Source organism: Phoenix dactylifera, chromosome 4, assembly GCF_009389715.1.
Source record: "Phoenix dactylifera cultivar Barhee BC4 chromosome 4, palm_55x_up_171113_PBpolish2nd_filt_p, whole genome shotgun sequence".
Lineage (NCBI taxonomy): Eukaryota > Viridiplantae > Streptophyta > Magnoliopsida > Arecales > Arecaceae > Phoenix > Phoenix dactylifera.
This window is the reverse complement of record NC_052395.1, coordinates 9,083,746-9,109,185: the sequence shown is the minus strand read 5'-3', so window position 1 is coordinate 9,109,185 and position 25,440 is coordinate 9,083,746. Positions and strand designations below refer to the sequence as shown.

The 25,440-nt window shown below is 42.6% G+C and overlaps 1 long non-coding RNA gene across 1 annotated transcript; it reads left to right on the top strand.

Moving 5' to 3' along the window:
* The first annotated feature begins 41 nt into the window (after positions 1 to 41).
* Positions 42 to 25,440, top strand: LOC113462709. The gene is made up of 2 exons (XR_005511440.1): positions 42 to 14,185; positions 14,319 to 25,440. It is a non-coding gene; the product is annotated as an uncharacterized LOC113462709 (long non-coding RNA).

Sequence of the window (25,440 nt, the reverse complement as noted above, 5' to 3'; positions counted from 1 at the left end):
CCAATCATAAATTAACATCAGGGTTGGGAGTGAGGGGTCAAGGGAGTGCAATGCAACTCAATATACCATTAAAAGGGGCTCTACAAGTCTTTGAAATAGAGGAAATGAAATCAATTTACAAAAGAAGTCATTTCACAATTCGAAATCAATTTAATTATTCATCTACCCCTCGTAATTACTCTCATTGTTCCCTCAAATGCATATACAGAATAATCAAGCATGGAGAACAAAACATAGAGAAATCTACCACAACAATTAATCAATAAACTTAGGTGGAATCAAATCACACTTAGCAACATTCATAAAAATGAATAAGGAATGTGCTCATGGTGCAAAGTACAAACTCCCACTCACCTGTCAATCCGGCACAGCCCTGATACGCCTCCAAAAATCTACAGCAGGCAGTGAGGAACTTCTTCCTCTTGTTCCCTAGCTTTTAGCCCAACTGATACATGCATTTACAATACATTTAGTTTTGTATAAAGGGCCATAATCTACGTGCCAATCATAAATATAGGAAACTTTAATTGATTCAACTCTCTCTTTTTTAAATCCTTTCCTTTTTCCCTTTTTTTCTTTTTTCCTATCAATTAATCTTCCTCTTATATGTATTATGATGCAAAAGCATCACACACACACCTTAGGTCACTGTCATAGGGTCAAGGTGCGAGAAAGAGTCAAAATCCTCCTTCAATAAAAATTTCACTGAAGCGTGAGTCGACCCCAACCTCAAGAGTCGACCCCGACCACAGAGCCGTAAAACTTCATTTTCTGGACTCTCAGAGAGAGTCGACCCCTAATCTGCCCCGAGTCGATTCCAGTTGACCTTGAGTCAACTCCGGCATGTTTTGAAGCGACTCCCACCATTTTCTCACTTTTTTTCATCTCGGATGAACAGTAACCCGGACTGACAGTGGGTCACTTAATTCCGATTTTGATCTACTTTTCGAACTCCAAATTTTATGAAATTTTTACCTAACATTCTACACTCATAGAGAGGATTCCAAAGAGGTATCATGCATTACTATCGGAGGCCGTTTGACCCCCAAAATAATTCGCTGAAGTTGGGACTTCGACACAGTTTTTCCGTAGTGCCGGAAAAACTTGTCGAAATCCAATTCTTCATCTTTTAACCACCTCTACAACCCTTATCCGACCCCTCTAGACTACATCCATCCTTTGTATAGCCTAATTTTATAAAAAAAACTAGGTAGGGATGGGTATTTACCTTTTTCTCTTCGGAGGATTGGGTTTTTGCACCGAGGGAAAGGAGACCGATCCTTCCCTTTTTGTTTCAGCCGACACACAACCGAGATCCCCCCTTCCCTTCTCTTCTTTTTTCTTTCGGACTCTCCCTCTCCTTCTCTTCTTCTCTCTTTTTCTTTTTTTTACTTCTCTTCTTCTCTCTTTTTCCTTCTTCTTTTCCTTCCTTTCTTTTCTCTCTGTGACTCTCCTTCTCTGTGAAAAAACCCACCGCCTGAGACTCCTCTCCCTCTTTGCCTCAAATCCAACGTCTGAGCCAAACCCATGAATTAAGTCACATCACAATGCTATATTTTTCGTTTTGCCCCTAACACTTCAACATATCTACTGTTATGCCATTAACTTTTGATTTCTTTCCAATTTTACCCTTACCACTTGAACGCATCTGCAACTATGCCATTATCTTTTGATTCCTTCCAATTTTACCCGTTATATCAATTTTAAAGCACTATTCTATTCCTTTTTATATAAAAAAAAATTTGGGGTTATTACATGCGTGCACGCTCTTTTTCGAGGCGTCGCTGGATGGAACGCGAGGGGTCAATCATTAATGCCCTGTTCTCCGAAGCGGCTCTTATGACCGTTTTGGTCTTTAATGTTACGATCCATAAAGATCCACTGGGAGAGCTTCTAGAGCTGCCATGCGGCAAGACCTGGCTATGCGGCTGCCCAGGTTAGCCAATCAGGGGTTGGGATAGGATATATAAGGTCTTGGGGAGACCCTAGGGCCCTCATTTGGTTTCTCTTGCTTCCATCCTTCTTTTTTCCGGCTGTCATCTTCGTTATGAGAAGTTGCAGGGATGATTTTCAGCAATAATACCTCGATGGCCCGACACAATAAAGGGGTGGTTGCGTCGGATGGAGCTCGGTCTGAGGAGAGGTTGAAGAATCTCATCACTGGCATCACCAAGGGGTTCCACTATAAGATACGCTTCGTCTTGGCTCGCCAACGCCAGGGTGAGTGATGTCTGGAGTAAGCGAGCTTGCCGAGGCACACGAGCTCGTCGCCAAGGTGATAGTCTGGGGATGCTGCGGGGGCCGCCACTAAGGTTGGGTCAGAAGCTGCTCAAGCTGACAATTCTTTTCAACTTGTTTTCTTTATCCTTTTGCTCTTGCTAGATCGATCACTTAGGCCTTTTTGTATTCAGCCCGATCTTAAGGTCGACTCGTTTTGTACTCGGCCCTTGGCCTTTCAATATTAATAAAGTGCATTTTCTTCAACACTTTGCATTTTGAAATCTGACAAAGTATTTGAACTTATCTTGCTTGGAGCTTTGTATTCAGCTAACAAGGTCCGAACTGCATAGTTTGGGTACTGGCTTAGCCTTCATACTGCCAGATAACTTTGGCCAAGTCGCTGTGCTCGGCCCTTGCTCCCAACTTCGCAAAGTTGGCGAAGAGCTCGCTGCTCCCAAGCTTGTCCGCTGGGGCACTTTAGGCACCCAGGTCGAGCATTAGGTCTGCTTTGGACCTCTTTGCGAGAACTGAGCTCGTGATCCTCTTTTCGCACTGTAGTGTGCTGGGAGACCTTTTAGGTAAAAGGTCGTCATGAGCTTTGGCGCCTTCTTGCGTTGTAGATCTTTGTAAACTTTAACTGGGGCGCTTGATTTAAGCTCGGGTTGCTCTTAAATTTTTTCCGAAGCCGAGGTCAAGAGAGCCTTTTTGGCTCTTGGTCAACGCTGCAGGGCGCCCCCGCTCAGATCGGTGCGTCATTATAAATACTGGCGGTCGACGAGACCTCTTCGGCTCTTGGTTGACATTGCAGGGCGCCCCTACTCAGATCGGGGCGTCATTATAGATACATGCAGTCGACGGAGCCTCTTCGGCTCTTGGTCGATCCTGCAGGGCGCCTCGAGCTCAGCTCGAGGGGCGTCATTGTAGGTACCTACGGTCGATAGGGCCTCTTCGGCTCTTGGTCGATCCCGCATGGCGCCTTTCGAGCCTGATCCTGCAAGGCGCCCTGAGCCCGGCTCGATGGGCGTCATTGTAGATACCTGCGGTCGACGGGGCCTTTACGGCTGTCGGTCGATCTTGCAGGGCGCCCCGAGCCCGGCTCGAGGGATGTCATTGTAGATACCTGCGGTCGACGGAGCCTCCACAGCTTGAAGGGTGATTCTGCAGGGTGCTCCGAGCCCGTCTCGAGGGGCGTCATTGTAGATACTTGCGGTCGACGGAGCCTCTTCGGCTCGAGGAGCTATCCTGCAGAGCGCCCCGAGCCCGGCTCGAGGGGCGTCATTGTAGATACCTGCGGTCAGCAAGGCCTCTTCGGCTCTCGGTCGTTCCTGCAGGGCGCCTCGAGCCCGGCTTGAGGGGCGTTATTGTAGATACCTGCGGTCGACATGGCCTCTTCGACTCTCGGTCGATCTTGCAAGGCGCTTCGAGTTCGGGCCCGGGACGTCATTATATTGTGGTCGTGGGCTCGTGTCGTGAGAATGACCAAGATATGCCGATTCAGACACGACATTCCAGAGATACTTCAAAAAAATCCTCAAAGGCTGTTTTCATTGATAATATCTTCTAAGATTTGCAGAATTCCAGCTTCTAGGAACTAAAGTACCGTCTAGGGATTCCAGCTTGTAAGCTCCAAGTCGCTGGACCCGGACGACTCGGTATGGTCCTTCCAGTTCGGGGCGAGCTTTTCTTGCTTTAGAGGTCGGGGGAGGCTTCAGCCTTCCTCAAGACGAGGTCCGGATCTGGAAAGATTTGACTTTAATTCTGGAGTTGTAGTATTACGCTGCTTTTCCCTGGCATCTCGCCATCCGAATTTGAGCTGCCTCCCTTGTTTCTTCAAGTAGGTCGAGGTTACTCCGAAGCCGTGCCGAGTTGGTTATGGCATCAAAGCCTTCAACCTGGGGCGAGGGTAACCCGACCTCAAGGGGAATGACCACCTCTGTGCCATAAGATAGGTGGAGGGGGTCTCTCCAGTGGAAACTCGGAAGGTCGTTTGATATGCCCACAAGACATTGTAGAGATTATCGACCCATTGCCCTTTTGCTCGGTCCAGTCTGGCTTTGAGCCCTTGCAAGATTGTGTGGTTGGTCCCTTCTGCTTTTTCGTTGGTTTAGGGATGAGCCACTGATGTGAAGCGATGGTCAATACCAAGCTCGGAGCAGAATTTCTTGAACCAAGCATTATCAAATGGGCGGCCATTGTTGAATATGATAACTTGGGGAAGCCCAAACCGGCAGATTATCATCCTCCAGACGAAGCTCTGCACCTTCGGTTTGGTGATTTGGGCTGCAGGTTCTGCCTCGACCTACTTTGTGAAGTAGTCGACAATGACGATAAAAAATTTTCTGTCCTATAGCTGGAGGGAAGGGCCCCAATATATAAATTTTCTATTGTGCAAATGGCCAGGGGGCACTGATCGGCGTCAATGGGACCGAAGGTCTGCATTGGACATTGGTGTGGCGTTGGCACCGGTCACATCTTCAGACGAAGTCCGCCATATCCTTTTGCAGTATGGGCCAGTAGTATCCTTGCCGCAGAATCTTATGCGTTAGGGCTCTACTCTCTTGATGACTTCCGCAGATTCCTTCATGTACCTCTTGCATCGCATAGTCCGCCTCTGAAGGGCGGAGGCATCTGAGGAGTAGCGATATGAATGATCAGCGGTACAGCTTGCTCCCGTACATGAGGTACCGAGTGGCTTGACGTTCAAGACGTCGAGCTTCAAGCTTGTCCGTAGAAAGAACTCCGTGTTGTAAGAAGTCGATGAATGAGTCCATCCAGCTCGGCTCGGTTTCTGTGCACAGTACCAGTTCAGGGTCTCCTGTGCTCGGTGCCTTCAAGCACTCGAGGAAGGTGCTTTTTGGGAGTTCGGCCGAGCTAGACATTGCTAACTTCGACAGCAGGTCGGCTCTTGCATTCTCCATCTTGGGGATATGCTGGATGTCGAAGTTGCTCATAGTTGAAGTGATGTCCTGTACCTTTTGGAGGTACTTCATCATTGATGGCTTTCGAGCTTAGAAATCTTTCAAGATCTGGCTCACCACGAGCTGGCAGTCGTCGAAGACCTTCAGACGGGGGACATTAAGCTCCTTGGCTAATTTCAGCCCGGCAATTAGCACTTCATACTCTACCTCGTTGTTGGAAGTGAGGAACTCGAAGCGCAGGGCTTGCTTTGCCACCACTCCATTCGGGCTGGTAGAATGAGGCCTGCGCCGCTGCCCTCCAAGGTCGAAGAGCCATCTACATTTAGAATCCAGGGTTGTTTGGGGACACCTTTTTCTTCCTCCAGACTGAGCTCGGTTTGAGGGTCGTCCAGCAGAGTAGACTCCACTAGGAAGTTAGCCAGCATCTGTGCTTTGATCGCCGGCCTCGGGCGATACCCGATGTCAAATTCTCCAAGTTCAACTGTCCATTTTGCGATCTTTTCGGCCCAGTCGAATCGTTGCAAGATTTGTTTTATGGGCTGGTCGGTTAGCACTGCTATGGTATACGCCTGAAAGTAAGGTCGAAGCCTGTAAGCCGAGGTGACGAGTGCGTAGATTATTTTCTTCAGCTTGGAATATCTGGTCTCTGCATCTCGCAGGATTTGGCTGGTGTAGTAGACAGGCCTCTGGCATCTTTCTTCTTCTCTGACCAGTACCGAACTTATGGCCGTCGGGGAAGCCGCGAGGTACAGGTAGAGAAGTTCTCCGCACTGGGGCTTTGTAAGCAGCGGAGAAGAGGCAAGATAGCGCTTGAGCTCGTCAAAAGCTCATTGGCACTCGGACCACACAAAATCCTTCAGCCTCTTGAGAACCTTGAAGAAGGGGAGGCATCGTTCCGTTGATTTGGCACAAATCTTCTGAGGGCAGCTACCCGTCCAGCGAGCCGCTACACCTCTTTGACTGTCTTTGGCGGTGTCATATTTTGCAACGCCTGAGTCTTCTCGGGGTTTGCTTCAATCCCTCGTTGTGTCACAACGAAGCCAAGGAACTTTTCAGAAGTGATTCCAAAGGCGCACTTCGTGGGGTTGAGCTTCATTTGGTACCTCTGGAGGGTGGAGAATGCCTCGTTCAGGTCGGCGATGTGCTGCTCGGCCGCCTGGCTCTTCGCTAGTATGTCATCCACGTAGAACTTCATATTCCGCCCGATCTGATTCTTGAAGATCTTACTGACAAGCCGCTGATAGGTTGCCTCGGCATTCTTTAACCCGAAAGGCATGATGTTATAGCAATGGAGGCCCTTGTTAGTAATGAAGGCGGTCTTCTCGTCTTTTGGTGCCATCTGAATTTGGTTGTACCCCGAAAAGACATCCATAAAGGTCAGGAGTTGATGTCCGGAGGTGGCGTCGACGAGCTGGTTGATGCTTGGAAGAGAAAAGCTGTCCTTTGGGCAGGCCTTGATCAGGTCGGTGTAGTCCACGCACATGCACTTGGCTTTTTTTCACCAGGACAACATTGGCAAGCCAATCGGGGTAAGTGACCTCCCTGATGAAGCCGACTTTGAAGAGCTTGTAGACTTCTTCAGCCACCACCTATTGCCGGTCTGTTGCGAGAGTTCATTTTTTCTGCCTGACAGGCTTATAGGCTGGCTGCACCTTGAGTTGCTGGATCATCACCTCAGGGTCTATTCTTAGCATATCAGCAGGCGACCAGGCGAACATGTCAGTATTGGCCCAAAGGAACTCGATGATACGAGCTTGCATCTCTACACCCAGGCCAGATCCGATCTGCACGGTCTGCTCGGGTCGGTCATCCCTCAAGGGAATGTAGAGGAGGCGCTCGCCAGGTCCACCTCGTTGCTATCTTGGTTCATCCCGTACATCCAACCCTTCAATGGGTAGTGCTTGAGCCGGGAGCTCGGTCGACTGCTTCCCTTTGAGTGTAACCATGTTACACTGCTTGGCTGCTATCTGATCTCCTCGGACTTTGCCGACTCCTCGACTTGTGGAGAACCTCATGAGCAGGTGGTAGGTGGAAACCACAGCCCGAAAGGCTTTTAGTCCTGGTCGGCTAAGGATGGCGTTGTAGGCCGAGCCGACCTTGACCATGAGAAAGTTTAACTTCACAGTGCTCTCTCGAGGTGCACGCCTGGCCGTGATTGGCAGGCCGATGACTCCCTCTATTGGCACGGAATCTTCTGTGAACCCGACCAGAAGGTACTCATTTTTTCAAGTTGCTCTGCCGTCATTCCCATTATTTGAAAGATATCATAAAATAAGACGTCTGCAGAACTTTCATTATCCACCAAAACTCTTTTTACATCGAAGTTTGCAATGGTGAGAGAAATAACTACAGCGTCGTCATAGGGGTCTTAACACCCTTCAGTTCTTCATCGAAGGAGATAACTTCCGTATTGCGCGAGTGCTTTGAGGAAGTTCCTTCTCCCAGATGATCCAGAGGATCAGACGAGCCATCATACGACTCGATCTGCGGCATTTTAAACCTCTGAGGGATCGGTTCGTCGACAACCCATCGAGGGAAGGGAGACTCGGTTGTGAACTTGAGGTCGGCGTCCCGTTTTGGGGCTTGATCTTGGAGCGTTTGGATCTGTCGCTCTAACTCCTCGACTTTTCTGTCGAGCTCGGGCGGGGATGTCATCGCCTGCGGTCGACAGGGCCTCTTCGGCTCTTGGTCGGCACTGCAGGGTGCCCGTCCTAGGGCAGACCCCGCCTTTGAGGGTTGCTCCTGTGCTCGGGGCATCAAACTTCGGTGCAAGCTCTCAAGATAGTGGCTACGCGACGGGCCCTCCTGGCTTGGGGACCGAACTCGGCAGAAGCTTCGGTGGCAACAATGCTTTACAAGAGAATGACGCTGCAAGCGGCGTCCTGAAGACTCATGCTCGTGAGGAGGGAGCACAGGCTGGTCTACTACTTGCTGCAGGCCTTGAACGACTGTAGTGAGTGCTTAGACTTGCTGGACAAGCAGGTTGAACTGCTCTGGCTGGACCTGAGAAATTCGGTCCCCCGACTCTGCTGGGAGGACTTTGGAGCGAGTTGCTGGGAATTGGTGCCCGGCTCCTCGATGCATTTGAAGCTGCTTGGCTCCTCAACTTCATGTCCACGACTCGGGCCTTTCCTCTAGCGCTAGATATTGTGGTTCAAATTTGGCCCAAGGGTGACCACGCCAGAGGAGTCGGAGAATCTACCGGTTGAGACGAAGAAAAGATGCCACCTCCCGCGCACCAGCGTACCTGCACAAAGCCTCACCGGTGTTTTCGGTGAGGGCCCTCCAATGCTTAAGTTAGCGTGGAGTATTTGTTGGCCAAAAAGTTCTTAGTTGTTACCTGATGGGGTTATTTATAGTCTCCGCAAAGGTGCCCAAGTGGTGGAGGTATGGCCTGTCCTCATCATGAGAGGAGATGGCGCAAACCAGGTGACGTGCGACCACGGCTTGCTTGAGGCACATGGTTTGAGCTGTCCCTGCGCGCGGTATGACACTGGCATGTGCCGTAGGGTATGGCCCTTGTCAGCAGGCATGGCTGGGGCAACAATGTGTAGTCCTTTGTCGATGCGTCTTAGCGTGGCCATCAAGCGAAGCATGGTGCGGTGAGGTTACCGCAGAGCATGGCTGCGGCGCGTACTGGGTGAGGTTAGCTCGGCCATTGGCGGGGATCGAGATTAGCTCGGCCTTCGACGGGGGCCGAGGTCGGCCTTGCCCGCTTGGCAGGGTGCTGAGGTTGGGCCAGTTTGGGGGCCACAATATATGTTCGGTGAGGTCGGCTTGGCGAGTTCTGAGATTGGCCTAGCCTTCTTGGCTTTGAAGTCTGCTCAGTAGGGTGCCCCGAGCTCGAGTCGGGGCATCATTGCCTACGATCGACAAAGCCTCTTCGGCTCTTGGTCGGCACTACAGGATGCCCTGACCTTGGGCCGGGGCGCGTCGTCATTGTAGACTCCAGAGGAGGTTGCTGCAGGTCATAGCAGCGGAGAGATCTGGCCGAGGTCGGCTTGGTCGGCGTTGAGGTCTGCTTGGCCGGAACAGGGTGGTCCCCTATCTTGAGCAGGACGATCCATTTTGTCCCCTATTAGCTGTTATTATTTATGAGGAGCAAAGGTTTGTATGATGATGATTACGATGTGATTCGAGGTTTAAATATTTATTTATGAGCACATTAAAGGTAGTTGTACGTGCTGCAGCGATGCTTGTGAACTACCATCTTTCTTTTCATTTTACTGATTACTTCTTTATTGTTCACCTTTCCCCCTTCTCGAGATACAATATGAGCAATAATTAGTTATAAGAAATTATAGTATTCTGCAATTATTTGGATGGATGTGTTTCTTTATAGCAATCTATCCAAGGTCTGTTGAACAGTGCCAAATCGGCCGGTTAGGGGCGCATCAAGCCGGACCGGTCGGTTATCGGCACGGTTCATTACCTCGGTTCAAAACGGAGGGAGAGGGAGGAGAGAGAGAGGGAGAGAGCGAGGGAGGGCTCGAAAGCCCTCGTTGAAATTGGGGATCCCTTTTTTATTTTGCCGATTTTGAATAGAGGATCCTCTATTTCAACGAGGGCTTTCGAGTCCTCCTCTCTCTTTTCCTCTCTCTCCTTCCTCTCTGGCTTTCCCTTGTTGATATGCTTCAGAGCGGCATGGTATAGACCCATACTATGTCGAATCGATGCACCCTCTGGCACCAGTTTGGCGAACCTCGATTTTTTTCTATTGTTACTTTAACATAAGTTGGCCTTGGACTGGAATTAATGGTGAAGTAGGTCTTGTAGATATCCTAAAAGTAATGGAATTAGATGTGTTTATAATGCTTTAATAAGTCAAACTAGCATCAGGCATGTACTAGTATACCTGCTCTCATATGATGGCTATGATTAAATTGAGGTTACTTGGTCTTACTGAGGGTTTCTAAATAAGCACTTCTGCATTATTGGATTTGTATTTAATATATCTGTTTCCGAAGAGAGAATAATATCTCAACAAAGTGGGATCTTGTTGGTCAGCTTCCCAGATGATTACCTGGTACAACTCAGTTCTTTAGTTTATAATAACAAAGATTTTCAATGCTTCTCTTTGATGCGTTTGCTTTTTATTTTTGTGTGGTCTCTCAGGTTGTTGCTCACTTTATTTGATGCTGAATTTATCCCATCTTGGTTGTGGAGCTGGAAGCTCTCTCTTCCCATTTTTAGCAGCCTTTTCTGATGTTTATTGTGCATGCTTGTGTTTTCTCACCTCTTGCAATTGCACTTTGTTCAGGTATGGACTTTTGCTAATATCAGCTATTAGGACTTGGTCTTTTAATACAGCTGAAGCCTTGGAGGGGTACTTCAGGAGCTTAACTTGGTAGACTAGTTTTCCCATGTTTTGTCTTGTAATTCCGATGATCCATTCTTCTGTAACTATCTCATGATTGAGTGAAATGTGCCCATATGGATAGATCTATATTTGAATGGAAAGTTTTGGTCTGAAGACATTCTCTTGAGTGCTAAAATTTTCTGTACTTGCTTCAAATTTACAGCAAAAGATCTGGTAGGGATAGTTCTGCATGGTGAGAAGGCAAGAAGTGGTTCAGGCCAAGGTTTGTCGAACTGGTACTGAGATTCAGAATTGTCCGGTTCCGTCAATTTCCAGCTGGTTCCGGCCACATCCAACCAGGTTCCGACCCCTAAGGGGTTGGAACCGTTTTTCATTGGAGAACCGACCCGGTCGGAGTCTGGGTCCACTCAGTTCGGGTTCATTGGAGAACCGACCCGGTCGGAGTTTGGGTCCGCTCGGTTCGGGCTAAACCAGCCGGTTCGGCTCGGTTCAGCAATTATTGGTTCAAGCAAAAGATCTAGTAGCAATAATTTCGGCTAGCAAGAAGGCAAGTGGTGGTTCAGGGACTTTCACCAGGCTTTGCTGCGTGCTTTGTAATGCTAACAAGGTTGATTAGTACTACGAAACTGTGGTGCTGGTTTGAGTTGATTAGACATTGATTTCCTAGAATATGCAGTTTTCCAATTTAAGCAGATTTTTTGGTAACTTGGATTGTCGCAGTCTCTAAGTTTTTGTAGGGAAAAACTAGGCACAAACTTTTCCGAGTCCCTTATAATTTATAACCTGTAGTCTTTATAGCTGTTAAGACAGGTACTTTATTAACCCAAGTATCTTGCAGGGGAAATATGTAATCAGAAAGCTGATGTCTCGTTGGACATCAACTGCAAGATTCCTATGTTCCTTGCTAGTTGTTGCCTGTCAGTAACTTACCAACAGTGCTTTACACAGCGCAATACCTTGATCGGTACTTCTGAGTTCTGACATAAGTTTCTTAAATGGTAATTCCTTGTGTTTTTTTAATTTTGTTGATTTATACTTGCTTTATTCTCTTTTGAAATTAATGACAAATTCACCCTCATTTACTTCGATAATCGAGGTCTTTTGGATGCTCTTCTTGATTGTGTCTCCGCCTGATTGATGTTTGAATGCAGGCTTTTTATCACTTTTTGGTTATGTTGATGTATGCTTGCTTTATTCTTTTTTTAAAATTAATGACAAATATACTGTCATTTTCTGTTGATAAACGAGATCGTCTGGATACTCTTCTTGATTGTGTCTCTGCCTGATTGATCTTTGAGTGCAGATCATCTGATAATTGGATCATTCCAGATTCTTTTAGTGTTAATTTTCTTCAAGAATTATATCTGATGATGGGATATTTCAAGGGTCCTTTTGTCTGTTTTCACAGATGACCCAAAATTAGTCTGCACATTTTATTTGAATGTTTCTTGGTGAAGCCTGCAAACACTGACCTTCCTGGTGAAGTCTTTTGATGGTGTTGAGGGTTATGGAGATTTTCTTATTATCAGCAAGGGCCCAAGGGTCATAATTAAGCAAGGGAGGCCTTTACATGGTATTTGGATTTTTTTTTGCAATGGAATTTATAAGCCAAAATTCTTTTTGTAATGGAATTTATAAGCCAACATGCTTTTTTTATTTTTAAATATTGACTTTTCCAGATGCCAAAGCATGAGCCTCTTAGATAATTCAAAAAACCCTGTGAATCTCACCCTTCAACTGGCTCTCTCTCTCTCTCTCTCTCTCTCTCTCTCGCCCCTGTCCTATTCTCCCTGATGCAATTCTTTGAATAAACATGGTCTTGAGAAGTTTATGCCTTTGGAATTACTTAATCTATTATTCTCTCTCTCTCATGTACATAGACAAATGATCAGGTTTTTGCACTGAACTGTACAAACTACAAAAGTCAATCCTCTTTTGTGGTACATCAGGCTTGCATTTACTTTTATTTTCATAGTCATGGTTTTTGAATGTGGTCCTGCAACATGCTATCTTTGACAGAGGGCATATTGGTTTAATATCAAATGTTTAAGTTCTTGTTCTGAACTTACAAATGAATAAAGCCTTTTGAAGTGCAGGAGGCCAAGATTTAGAAATTAATTAGTTGTGGTACTGTAAAATCTTATTGCCATTATCATACTTTTAGAAAATGGTTACACAATACCTTAGTGAGTTGTAGAATTTTACCTGGATTTTGAATCCCCTGCTTGTTTAGCGAGAGATGTTGGAGCTCACTCATATGTTTTGGTAGGTTCACCAACTTAGTTAATTAATGCTTATGTCATTATTGAAGGAGATGATTACATATGTATCTGAACTACTAAGTTCAAGAGGTGTTTTATATATGGTTCTGCTCAAAGAAATTTATTAAGCTGTACTCACCTATTGAATAACACAGTATTTTTCTTATAAAAGAATGGATGACATAATATTTCTGAGTATTGAATATACAACTGGTACATGAGATTTAGCATATCTTGTGATCACAATTACCTGATTCCTTTTAGAATCTTGTAGTTTCTAAATTGACAGGAACATGGAGCTTCTCATTGGGTGAATGCTTTTGTTTGTGATGTCAAAACAAATGATTGTGCAAGACAATTATGCCAACATCAGTTTGATGTCACCACTAGGGCAGTTGTTAACCAATCTCACATTCTCGCTAGTTGCATACTCAGTAAAAGTTCCAATTGAGCACTATCTTACTCTTAAGATTTCTTATTTGCACTTCTCGCAAATTAAATCTGCCGCCCAAGGTTCGTCGAACCAGTACTGGAGGTGGTAACTGCTGGTGATCAGTTCGGCACGGTATAGATCCGTACCGTATTGCTTCGGGATGTACCGATACAAAGAGCCGGAGAGGGAGTAGAGAGAGGAAAAGAGAGAGAGAAGAGGGAGGGAGAGAAGGAGAGGGCCAAGAGGCTGTCATGTCGAGTTGGACAAAGAGGGAGAGGAGTGAGAGGAAGAGGGAGAGAGGGAGAGGATGGGAGGGAGATACATTGTCGTTCTATAGTGGAATTGGGAGAGGGAGGGAGATAGAGTGAGAGAGAGAGAGGGAGGGAGATAGAGTGAGAGGGAGGGAGGGAGAGGGAGATAGAGGAAGGACATATCTCGTCGGCGGTGCAACATCGTTTGGCATCATTGTCGAGCACCAGGGATGGAAGCTCTTAGGGCTTCGAGGGAGGGGAACGAGCGTTACAATCAAACCGAAAAAAAAATAAAGCCAAAGGCACAGTGGGGCTGGGGTGATTTATATATCGAACCATTTAATTGAACCGTGCCGGGAGCCGACTCGTTTGATTCGTTATACCCTGAACCGGCCAGTTCAGCATGGTTCAGAAGACCATGCTGCCTCCTGTGTCATCTCTTGTCTTTGGGGCCTACTTTTGCTTTTTCTTTTTTTCTTCCTATTCAGCTTGTAAAACACCAAATTTTCATTGAGGATGGTCAAGTCCTTTGGACATGGTTCAAACACTATATGATATATATTTAAGTCTTATGTCCTACTTAATTTAACTCTTAGTTCTCCATTTGTAGGAGGATATCAGTCTAGTCAGTCTTTACTGTCAGCCAGTGGCTCAGCAGCATTGATCTTTACACTCAGCTAAGGGCATGTTACTTTTATTGAAGAATTAGCCAACCTGAAATGGCTTGCGCAAGGCTTGATGGCCGTGGTTGTGGTCTATTAAAGTTTGGTGGTTAGCCATCGGTACTGTCAATTTATTGACTTCAGCTCGTCTCACACTCTTATTTGAGTGACTATTGATATGCTAATTTTTAGAACTGGAATTCATAGAGCTGTGAATTCTGATGTCCAAAATTATGCTCTTTACTAAATTTAGGTGGTCATTGATGTCTCCAACAGAGAGTCGAATGGTAGTATTCTTTTTTTCATCAACAATCAGCAGCAAGTCGGTGTTGATTTCGATAATACTCTGGGCACTTCTAGAGTTTATTCCCCACCACTGAATATGAGGTTTGTGTGTTTAGCACTTCTTTTATTTATTATCTTCTTTTAGTTTTGGGCAATCTAAGCTACAATTTTTGATGACAGCTCTCTAAGGTTTGTGAAAGTATTTGCTCATCTGCTTAAGTGGGTAATTTGATGAGTAGTGTGATTTTGGAAAAGTATTTATATTTAGATATTCACTTTTGAATGTTCTCTTATGTAAGGAGTTGAAGGCGCGATCCCTTTTTTGATGTGTTTTACATGTGCATCTTACTAATATAGAAAATGCATTATAAGGATCATCTAGCAAGATCACTGAATACATAATCTTCCTCAATAGATCATTATGCTGTTGTTCCCCTAAGCAAAGAAAACATTGCCCTTCAACATAGCAAGATCACCGAATGTGTAATCTTCATAATTTATATCATTGTTGTGTTGCTCCTTGTTTGGTGCAAACATTCCCTTTCAATAAGACTCCTGTATGTACAAACAGCTGAGAGTCATCTTCAATAAGGCTCTCTGGAGCAGGTCCCTTGTATCTGTATTATTTTGGAGCTTTAAAAGGAGTCATCTTCCTCCACTTCTGTTTTGAGCCAGAGTTTCTACTGATTGCTCTCAGATGCTGCTTGTCTAAAGGTCAATAAATGAATGAACCATGTGACTTCAAGCTGATACAACCCAGAAATGTCAATGGAACTAGTGACATCGAATTGTGTTGATGCATTCTAATATTGGAAATGAACCTTGATTTCAATGCCCAAGCAAAGTGCATGTGTCAATGAAACTTGTGACTTCACGGCTACAATTTACAGCTGTAGATATTTCACGAGCTCCATGAATTCTGGTTTTATTCACCACCTAAATGGCCTGTTAGGTTTCCCTGCGGATTAGGTTTCTTGTGGAACTGACACCTTACACCACTTTGGTACATTCTGTACATCAAGATTCAGCAACTGATGTAAAAGTATGTTATGATGTACATTAGATTTTCAGGAAAATGCATGTGTTGGTGAAACTGTTTAATTGGTTTTGGAGTTATCAAAATCTGCATTATCTACTAGGGAATCTTAGGATATTTAGTCATCTCTTGATTTGTCTTCGTAGGATCTGCAGGATCTAATTCTCTCAGAAAAATGTTTGCAGCCTCCATGGTTGCCAGTTCAAAGGGACAAATAGGAAGGTTCTACATCAGCTGAGTGACTTTGTTTGATTTGGTTTTTCAACTTATGATAACATCGATCATTCATGAAATGTTGACAACCACAAAGGTTGCAGATTATCCTTCCTCTCCAGTCAATCGCTTGCAGGTACATGCCATTTGATCCTATATTAGTACTGCTGGGGGAAGGGCAGAGTTGCGAACTCCTAGCATTAGGTAAATGTAATCGGACAAACCATAAGAGGGTGGATGGGATTAATATTGAAAGGCATCGTCTGCTTTTACAAAAGATTAAAAAAGCCAAAGACCTAACTCATGCTTTTTGTTGGTTGATGGGTCAAAGCCACCTACAAAAGCCTCCTTGAATCAACTGACCAGGGATCATATAGATATTTTATATCCTCAACATATTTGCCTATAAAGTCTGCAAACTCTGCTGGTTGCCTGGTTATATGAGGCTTGACACTTGGGGACTACTTATATAATTCTAATACTAGAATTCTGATATTATGGGCCAACCAGGGACTACTTATATAATTCTAATATAATGTGAATTATGAGAGATACACATATGAACAAATCTGACTGTATTCTAGAAAAATAAAAATACAACGGTCTTTTCAGCAAAATGCTTTATTACAAGTTAAAAATGAACTCATAGAGTCATAGATAATGTAGGGTTACCCAAGAGATTTTTAATTAAAATAAATCCTTGGCCCATCTTGAGCTTGACCTTGTTTCTGGTTTCATCCATCTCCAATCGCCGACGACCTCCACATGGCCTGAATCTGGCATGCTCGGATTTCACTTGTGGCGCGCCATCTCTACTATCATTTCTTCAAGATCGGGTGCTTCTTGGAGTTGCAGTACAGTGTGGGAGCCTTTGTTCTCTTCTTTGCCCCTCACAAATCATGCACCAGAACTTGATGCCCTCGCCATCTTCCTTCTATCTCCCTTCTACAATCGCCCTTTTTTTTGATCTCTAATCCCTCTTGTTCCCCTAAATGCTTTGAGCACGTTAGGAATTAGCAGAATAGCCCACGCATCACAACACGATATATGCATGAAAAAGGAGAATAAGAGGCATCTACAAGAATTGAAGGTGAAGGAACAAGAAGAATATCAAACCTTGCATGTCGACAAATAAAAGAGAAGAAGATCCGCGGCTGGCTCTGCAAGATCAAGGAGGTTGATAGAGATACGGTTACATCCTTGCCGAGCACCCCAAAACATGGCATTACCGAATGCTTGTACAGCCCCCTTCTCTTGCTTTTGGATCCTTGTCAGAAGAGAAGGGTCGGTATGCCCCTTAGCCCTTCTTTGGGCTACTCTAGCGATCATGCTCTTCTTGCATCTTGTCGGAGCTGGGTGGCAGTCCGATCACCTAGTTAGGTGGTCCATGTGCACTGCCATGGGCTATTGGAGGCTGTAGAGGGGGATTGGATGGATGAAGCCACTCAAGGATGCCTCTCAGTTCTGCAGGGGTAGGGGGTAGAGTTGCAGGCTCCCAACATTAGGTAAGGGTGGCATGGGACAAAACATAACATGGTGGATGGAATCAAATTGAAGGATTTCAAAAATGGGGATGCGTGCACGCCAGGGTGGGGCGGTGTCCGGCTCCGGCATCTTCCCTTTGCCGATGAACTTATTTTTACTTATAAGGCTTCCTTAGCCATTGCTTTTATAGAGTTTCCTTGGAGCTTCGAGGTTGTTCGATTTTAAATGCACATAATGGTTCGCAATTTCTTGCATGATCTGGAAGGTTCGAGCATTTATGTATTTTCCTTTGCAGCACATTCCTTATGCATGCAGTTGTTCAAAACCTATATTTTCTTGCAGTTCCAAGATTATTCAATTTTAAATGCACATAATGATTCGAAATCTTGAACATGATCTTGAAGGTTCAAGAGAAACACCACTTCTCAAGTAAAGGAAATTGCATTTATGTATTTTTCTTTGTAGCGCATCCATGATGCACATTGTTCTCCAAAACATAATATTTTCTTGCAGTTTCGGGATTATTCGATGTTAAATGCATGTAACAACTTGAAATATCTTGCATGATCTCGAAGGTTCAAGGGGTATGTCCTTTCTCAAATAAAAGGAATTGCATTAATGCATATTTCCTTTTTGGCACATTCATGATGCACATAATTGCTCAGAATCTTTTGCATGACCACAAAGATTTGAGAGAATTGGCATTTCATATGGAATTGCATTTGTAAGTTTCTAGTGGCGCACATAAGCAGAATTGCATAAACTTCGTACATACAGAAATCTACTGATGAGTGTGTATGATTGATCTTGATGCTTCGAGAATGTTCATGTATTATTATTTTGCATCTGTAATGGGTGAATAGAGGGGGAGCCTTGGTGCTATGATAAGATTGCTCCATTGTGACCGAGAGGTCATGGCTTCAAAACATAGAAACAACCTTTGCATGTAGGGGTAAATTTGCATATAGCTGACCCTCCCTAGACCCTACAATAGTATTGGAGCCTCATGCATGGGGCTGCTCTTTTTTTACCCATAATCTTTGACATCTCTGTGCCAGGTGTAGAGCTGCAGGCGGCCTAGATCGGATTATGCCACGCCAGGCGAGCATTCCAGGCTACCTTGATCATATTGGAGGGTGACTCAGCCACCGTAATTAGTTGGGTCCAAAAAGGCCCGAGCAGAGGAGGAAGGGTACATCCCTTACTTCGAGATATTTGGGATATGGTGAGTGATGTAGTAGCCTTTCAGGCTAAACATGTGTATCGAGAGGCCAACGGAGCTGCGGACTAGGTGGCGGCGTATGTTGCGTGCCACTTAGGAGACTCTCTATGGGCAAGGGAGAAGGGATTGCCTAGGGCACTGTCTGACTTAGTTTTTGCAGATTCTACTGGGTGTATTCATTCACGTAATATATAAAATACCCGTTTTAAGCAAAAAATAAAAAATAAATAAATAAATAAATAAAGGCTCCATTCTACTATACGGTGGTGAGACTACCCCAAATTCAAGCCGGGATAGGTACTTAATGAAAGGGATTTGTTTCATGATTCATCGACTAGGGAAGATTGTGTTTGACTGATTCTTTTCTCAGTTTTGTTTTTGACCCAAAAGTCAACATTTTTCCTTGAGCAATATGTTTGATAACTATAGGCTGCATAATGACAGATTTTATCTTTATAAGGGCTAAAAATTCCCATGTGTAATGATCTGTTAACAGTAACTCTAGTGATTAACTAAGTGTTTACTGTAACAATTTTATTTTTATTTATTTATTTTTATGGTGAGCAGTGCCTCTTACGGATCATCATTTATCTACCAACCACATTACGTTGTAAAATTGTTTACCAAATTATCCAGTAAGAAGTGATTGGGAAGAAATTACTTGGTCAACTTTAGTGTGATACATACTATGGTCCTTTCATCTTGTGTTTTTTATAAATGGTCTGATATCAATTGATGATACTAATGGATTTTTTAAAGATTAAGTTAATGTTATGATTACTTGATAGCGGTATCAATCTGGTATCAATCTTTTTTGCACCTCTTCTCAAAAGTCAACATCTTTTCTGTTTTTTTTTCTTGTCAGACAAATTCAATGTTCAATTTTTTCAATTACACCTCTTTTCTGTTTTTTTTTTGTCAGACAAATTCAATGTTCAATTTTTTTCAATTACACCTCTTTTCTGTCTGTAAATTACTTCTTATATTATCAGGTCCTATTTTAATAATACTTGTAGTTAAGCATTTGCCACAAAGCCCAGCTTTGACAAGAGTATTAATTGCCAACACTAGCTTTAAGCATGGATCCACTTGTTTTCTATGATACTAGGTACTCCCAGAACTGGCTCTCAAATCTTATTGTTCATCTAGAAATCACTTAAGCATGCAAACAACACCTTCACATATCCCTTCAATCTTGAAACTGCATAACCCTTAAATAGCTTTCACAATTTGCCATCATAACCAAGCAGGGCTAGTTATTCTTCTTTTAATATTTAGCATAAACTGTATGGACTATAGATATATTGCTTAACTCTTGTTTCCTTGAGCCAGATAGAAGGCGATCATCATAGTATACAACCATTTTCTAAAAACAACTCATGACAAGGCACAACTTGAACATTTACTTCTGCGAATCTCCATGTCCAATGAAAGTTCTGCTTGTAGAAAGGTCCATATTAGGCATGAGACCATCGGTTTAGTTATAGAAATTCCCCTAAGTCCTATCCTATTATGTGATATCTTTATTTTCTTTTTAATTAATCTAGGAGATGGTTAATGAGAACCGACCACATTCCTCTCCTGGATGTTTCAAAACTCCTGACAAAAGAAGGAAAGAAGTGATAGAAGTGCAATGTATTCTTAAATAATGAAAAAAATGTAAAATATCCTTATCTAATGAAAGAATTAGAATAATCTTTATTTTCCTTCTAGTGAACCACACATAATACTTGTATAAAGTTGAATCTGTTATTTTTCAGTGCATTGCTTAACATATAATGTCACTTCTGAATATTGAAGTCTGCTATTCATGATAAGCAGGGCCAAAGGGACAGAGATAAAGACTAAAACATGGAGACACAGACAAGAGAGTGAGCAACGGAGAATATTCCTCCTCAAGCCATCCACCTGACTGAATCAGCCAGCTCCCAGATGAAATCATCTTCCGCATTTTCACCATCCTTGCCTCCCGCAGCTCCCTAATTGAGAACGTCCATATTGCTGTCAGTATCTTCTACATATACACTGACTCCAACCAAATCCTCCACTCAATCTGTGGGGTTGGACCCTTCATGCTAAGCACTCCATCATCTACTTCATCCTGCTCCCATTAGCTGACTTGTAGCTGTATCCAGTTGGATGGGTGGACCTGCTCGGGGATGCGCTTCTGCTTTGATGTCATCTCTTCTATTTGGTCCCCCTTGGAGCTGGGAGAGGGGGTGGAGTTGCAGACTCCCAACATCACATAAGGGTGGCAGGAGATAAACCATTAGATGGTGGTTGGAATCATATTGAAGGTCTTGAACCATGGCAATGCCTGTTCACTAGGGCAGAGCTACATTTTGCTCTCGTATCCCCCCTTTGCTAATGAACTTATCAGGTTGCAGGTAAGGCTTCCCTAGACTGTGCTTTTATAATATATTCTTTCAGTTCAGTTAGAGGTTGTTCAATTCTTAATGCACTTAATGGTTTGAAATCTCTTGAATGATTGTGAAGGTTTAAGAGAATTGAGTGTTTCACGCATAGAAGGAATTGAATTTTTATATTTCTCGTTCTGGTGCATTCATGATGCACATAATTGTTGAAAATATGGTGTATGCTTGCGAAGTTTGAGATAATTGGTGTTTCAAGGATAAACGAAATAGCACTTATAAATTTTGCCTTTGGACAGAATCAGCAGAGTTGCATAAAATTTTGTATATACATAAGCTAATGATGAATGTGCATGATTTTCTTGCTGCTTCGAGAATGATTTTGTCTTACTGATTTGTGTCAGTAATGGGTTTTGAATGGTCAACTTATTCGCAATAGAATAATGGATAAATGGTATTACAAATGTAAGATTCTGCTTTTTGTTTAATGCGACCCTATAGTACCATTCAACTGTGGAAATTGCTCATTGTGAAGATAATTAATTCTTAGGCTCTAATTTTGCATGTTCAGAGTTATATTCAAATGATAATCTAGTCAAACTTCACAAGGATACTGTTAGCAGACTAATTCTTGAGCAGTTCGCATGCACTAATGAAATTGACAGGTTGGTTTCAGAATGATTTTAAATTGGTATTTAAGGTAAATCTGACATCATCTACTAGCAGCTTAAATCACATGCATAAAAAAATGTCAGTTTATTATGCATTCCCATAAAAAAAATTGATTGAAGTACTGTAGGCCCAATCATTTTATTGATTAAATCAGAACTGTCTGTCGTATGTTTCTCTTGTTTTAACCATTCATTGATAGCAAAACCTGATTTCATACTTTAATCATTGAATGCACTACAACTTCTAGTCATATTATAGAGTAGAACTTGGGAGGCATAACGCTTGGAAAAGCTATATCTCCCTTGTTTAAGCACAGCATAATTATTTCCAATAACCATTGCTACTGTCTAAGCACCGTTACGGAGGAGCATTTCTTCATGGTTGGGGGCACCACGCCCACCTGGTTGTACACAATAGGCATATTAAAACTAGAAGAGTCTTGTTAAGAAAAAAAAAATAATAAAAGAAGACTATCCCAAACCTTCTGCATGCTAGTTGAGGTATGACATTTGCGAACAATTGGATCACTAGGAAAGATTCATAGTTGGGGGAAAAATATAGCATTTCAAAAGTGAGAAAAGAATTTGGAGTTTGAAAAAATTAGGGAAACAATAAAAAAAGGAATGTTGATATAGTTTATCATTTGACATATTTATAAGCATGAGAAAAAGGGAAAAGATAGTAACAACAATGACTACATGGCAGAACAATAGATAAAATTATGAATTTGCAATCTAAAATTCTTTCTTGCACAAATTGTGAATATTTCATAGTATTATTGAATCATTAAACTTATCCAAATAAACATTTTGGAGGATATTATTATTGCGCCACATGCCGCACAGAAGTGGAAGAAAACACATAAATACGCACGCACACACACACACATACATACATACATATATGTATGTATATATATATGTATTTATTTTGGAGGATATTATATATATATATATAAGACCCATTGTAGAAAAGACGAGCAAAGAAGAACAAATGTAGAAAAAAGGTATCTGTGGCTTTGTGGATCAGGCAAAATACTTCCTAGTTTTCTCCTTGAGATTGAGAATACTGCTTGGGAGCTCGTTAATGTTCCACTAGCGCACTTGGTCATAGCTCATCAAGTTTCAGATACTCGATGAGCTGCTGCCCTATTGGTGTTAGAGATCAAGTTTTGAGTGCCCACATAAGCTTGACAAAGCTTGGGAGCTTCTTTCCTACCTTCTGCTCTTCTTGTTCCAACAACCCATGAATGACCTTCCCCCTATTTCTTTCCGGTGAAAGTTCTACCATGTACAAAGTTTTTGAGAGGCTTGAAAGGCTCTTCTCACGTCTTTGAAGTGGTTGAGAAATAATATGAAGGTCTCTCAGCGCAAGGGAGAGGTGAAGGTAGGTGCTTACAACTTTCGGTATGGATGATATGGAACTTCTGGGGAGGGGGTAGATCACATCGAAGGGTTTCAAGGATGTTGATGCGCACCAAGGGTGGAGAGGAGGAAAAGGGGGAGGCATTGGCTCTAGCTTCTATTTTTCACCAATATAATGTTCAAACTCATGGTGATAATGCCTCCCAACCTTCTGCTTTTACAATAGTCCTTGTGAAATTTGCGCGGACATTCTAGACTATTTAATTACTGTGTTTTGCTTTTATGGCTAGTTCCTTGTGAATTTACTCATGCATTCTAGATTATTTGGTTATTATGTTTTGCTTTTATAGAATTTACTTGTGAATTTACTCATGTAATGTAGACTATTCTATTATGTTCTTTTGCTTATTCAGTAGTTCCTTGCAAATTTGCTAGCACATTCTAGAGTATTCAGTTATTATGGTTGTACAAAAATAATTGTTCAAAATCTCCATTAAAGAAATTGCATTAAGAATTTACATTGTGATGCATCTGTAGAATTGTGTTAATTTTGTACATTCAGATCCTATTGATAATGCATATGAAAGATTTTGATACTTTGATGATCTATGTGTTATAACAATTTGCATATATATGATTTTCAAATGGTATCTTATTTGGATACAATCATGAATGTAGATGGTTATATGTTTTGATGCTAAAGCAATGAACTGATGGAAGTAGTGGATTCATGCTAGTACGGTCTGTAATGGTAATTAGGATACAAATAGAAGTTTTAATCATGCTTATTAGGGAATGACAGGGTTTCCTAATTAGAGGCTAACCTGGAACCAACCCAATCCAAATTAGTTCCAATTTTTGGACCGAAAACTGAACAAATCAATGCCATGACTGTTACTATCTTTTAAAATTAGCCCTCTCCAATTTTCTTGTCATATAATTGAGATACTTATAAACTTGCAGATTGTTTAAGCTTTGTAATTTATCCATACTCATGTATCACTGACACTAAGTTTTGACATCAGCTATAATACTGGTTATTGACGTTATTACAAGCATAAATAAAACTTGTGATTTCCTAATTTATTTGGGCACATTCATTTGACCATATTAGACCATTACTGTGTGATCTGCCAAAAAGAACTCAAATTGTAACCTTTTCCACTAAATTGTGCTTCTTCATGTGCTAAATCTGATATAAATGTGCAATAATAGATTACTTTGGAAGATCTTCTAGTGCATTTTTTTTACAATCTGGAACTTGTTTAAAACTTGTTTTCAATTTAGTTATGACATCCTAACAATTTTCCTTTCTTCTTTTTGGAAAAAACTTCGATTCAATAACTTTTTGATTGACAGGCTTTCTTCCTTGCTGTGGTCTGCAAAGTTTTTTTTTTTACTTTTTGGATTGAGAGAGGGAGGGAAGTGCCCATTAGGTTCAAATACCCAGGACTTGGAAACAAAACCTTGAATTGCTAAGCAGAGGGTGTTACCGCAGAGGCAACCCCAATTCACACAATACAACTGATCTTTGAACACAAAGTTTCACCTTACTGAACAATTGGTTTATGTAGTGTTAGGGCTGCGCATGGGCGGGTTAGGTCTTGTTAAAAGCAAACCCTAACCCAATCAACCCAGTCTTGGGCTGGGAGTTTTCTAGCCCAACCCTGTCTCAAGTTGAATTTGGGATTCATCAATTGAGGTGGGCTGTGCCATGTCAATTGGGGTAGATTGGATTAAATATAAATTTTAAGATAGATTAATAGAAAAAAGGGTTAGGACGTTCTTTTTGGATTAATATTTGTTGATTTAGGCTCAGCCTTCGATCAAATCTGATGGTGCGGTTACAAATAATTTACCAAAACTAAAGATATAAGTATGCGAACATATATATAGATATGAGTTGCAAATATAAAATATGAATTATTTATTTGTATCACTGGTTGGGTTGGGTTAAGTCCAGCTAGGTAGGGTTTGTGTTGGGTTTAGGTAGGGTTAAGGGTCAACCTTAACCCAACCCCACCTCTTATTTATATACTGGTTTGGTTCGGTTAAGTCCAGCTGGGTGGGGTTTGTGTTGGGTCTAGGTAGGGTTAAGGGTTAACCTTAACCCAAACCCACCTCTTATTTATATACTTGTTGTGTCGGGTTTAGTCCGTTAGGTCGGGTGTGGTTTGGGTTAGTGTTTGGTTTAGGTTAAAGGTCAACCTTAATGCAACCTTACTTGAGGTTTGGTTGGGATTTTTGAATCCATGCACAACTGAAATTTTTAAAACTTCAGTGTAGCTCTACTCAGTGAGTGGGTTAAGTAGGCAGGTTTGAGTTGATTCCAATCCAAGTTGCATCCCTCAGTAATGTACACAGTGTGTCATCTTCCGTTGAGGCAATATTCATGTCCAAAAGTCAAAAGAAGAAGAAGAAGAATGGTGAACCTCCTGGATCAGCTTGACGCAATCCTTAAATGGTTACTGATACCAACTTAAAGCTGTTTAAGTTCCAAGCAAGTTATCTTGGAAATGAACATTGTTTTAGTGCTTCAACAATGTGCCTCAACTTGGTGAGTCATGGTGCTTGATGAATTATGTGGTTCAGTAGGCTACGTTACAGAACTATTTGTATTTTTGTAAAATCAAAATTTCGGACTCGCAATAATACAGCCTCTAATTGTAATTGTACCATGTTATGTGTACAAATAGATGATTCTAGGAACGGATACTTGAGCAGTA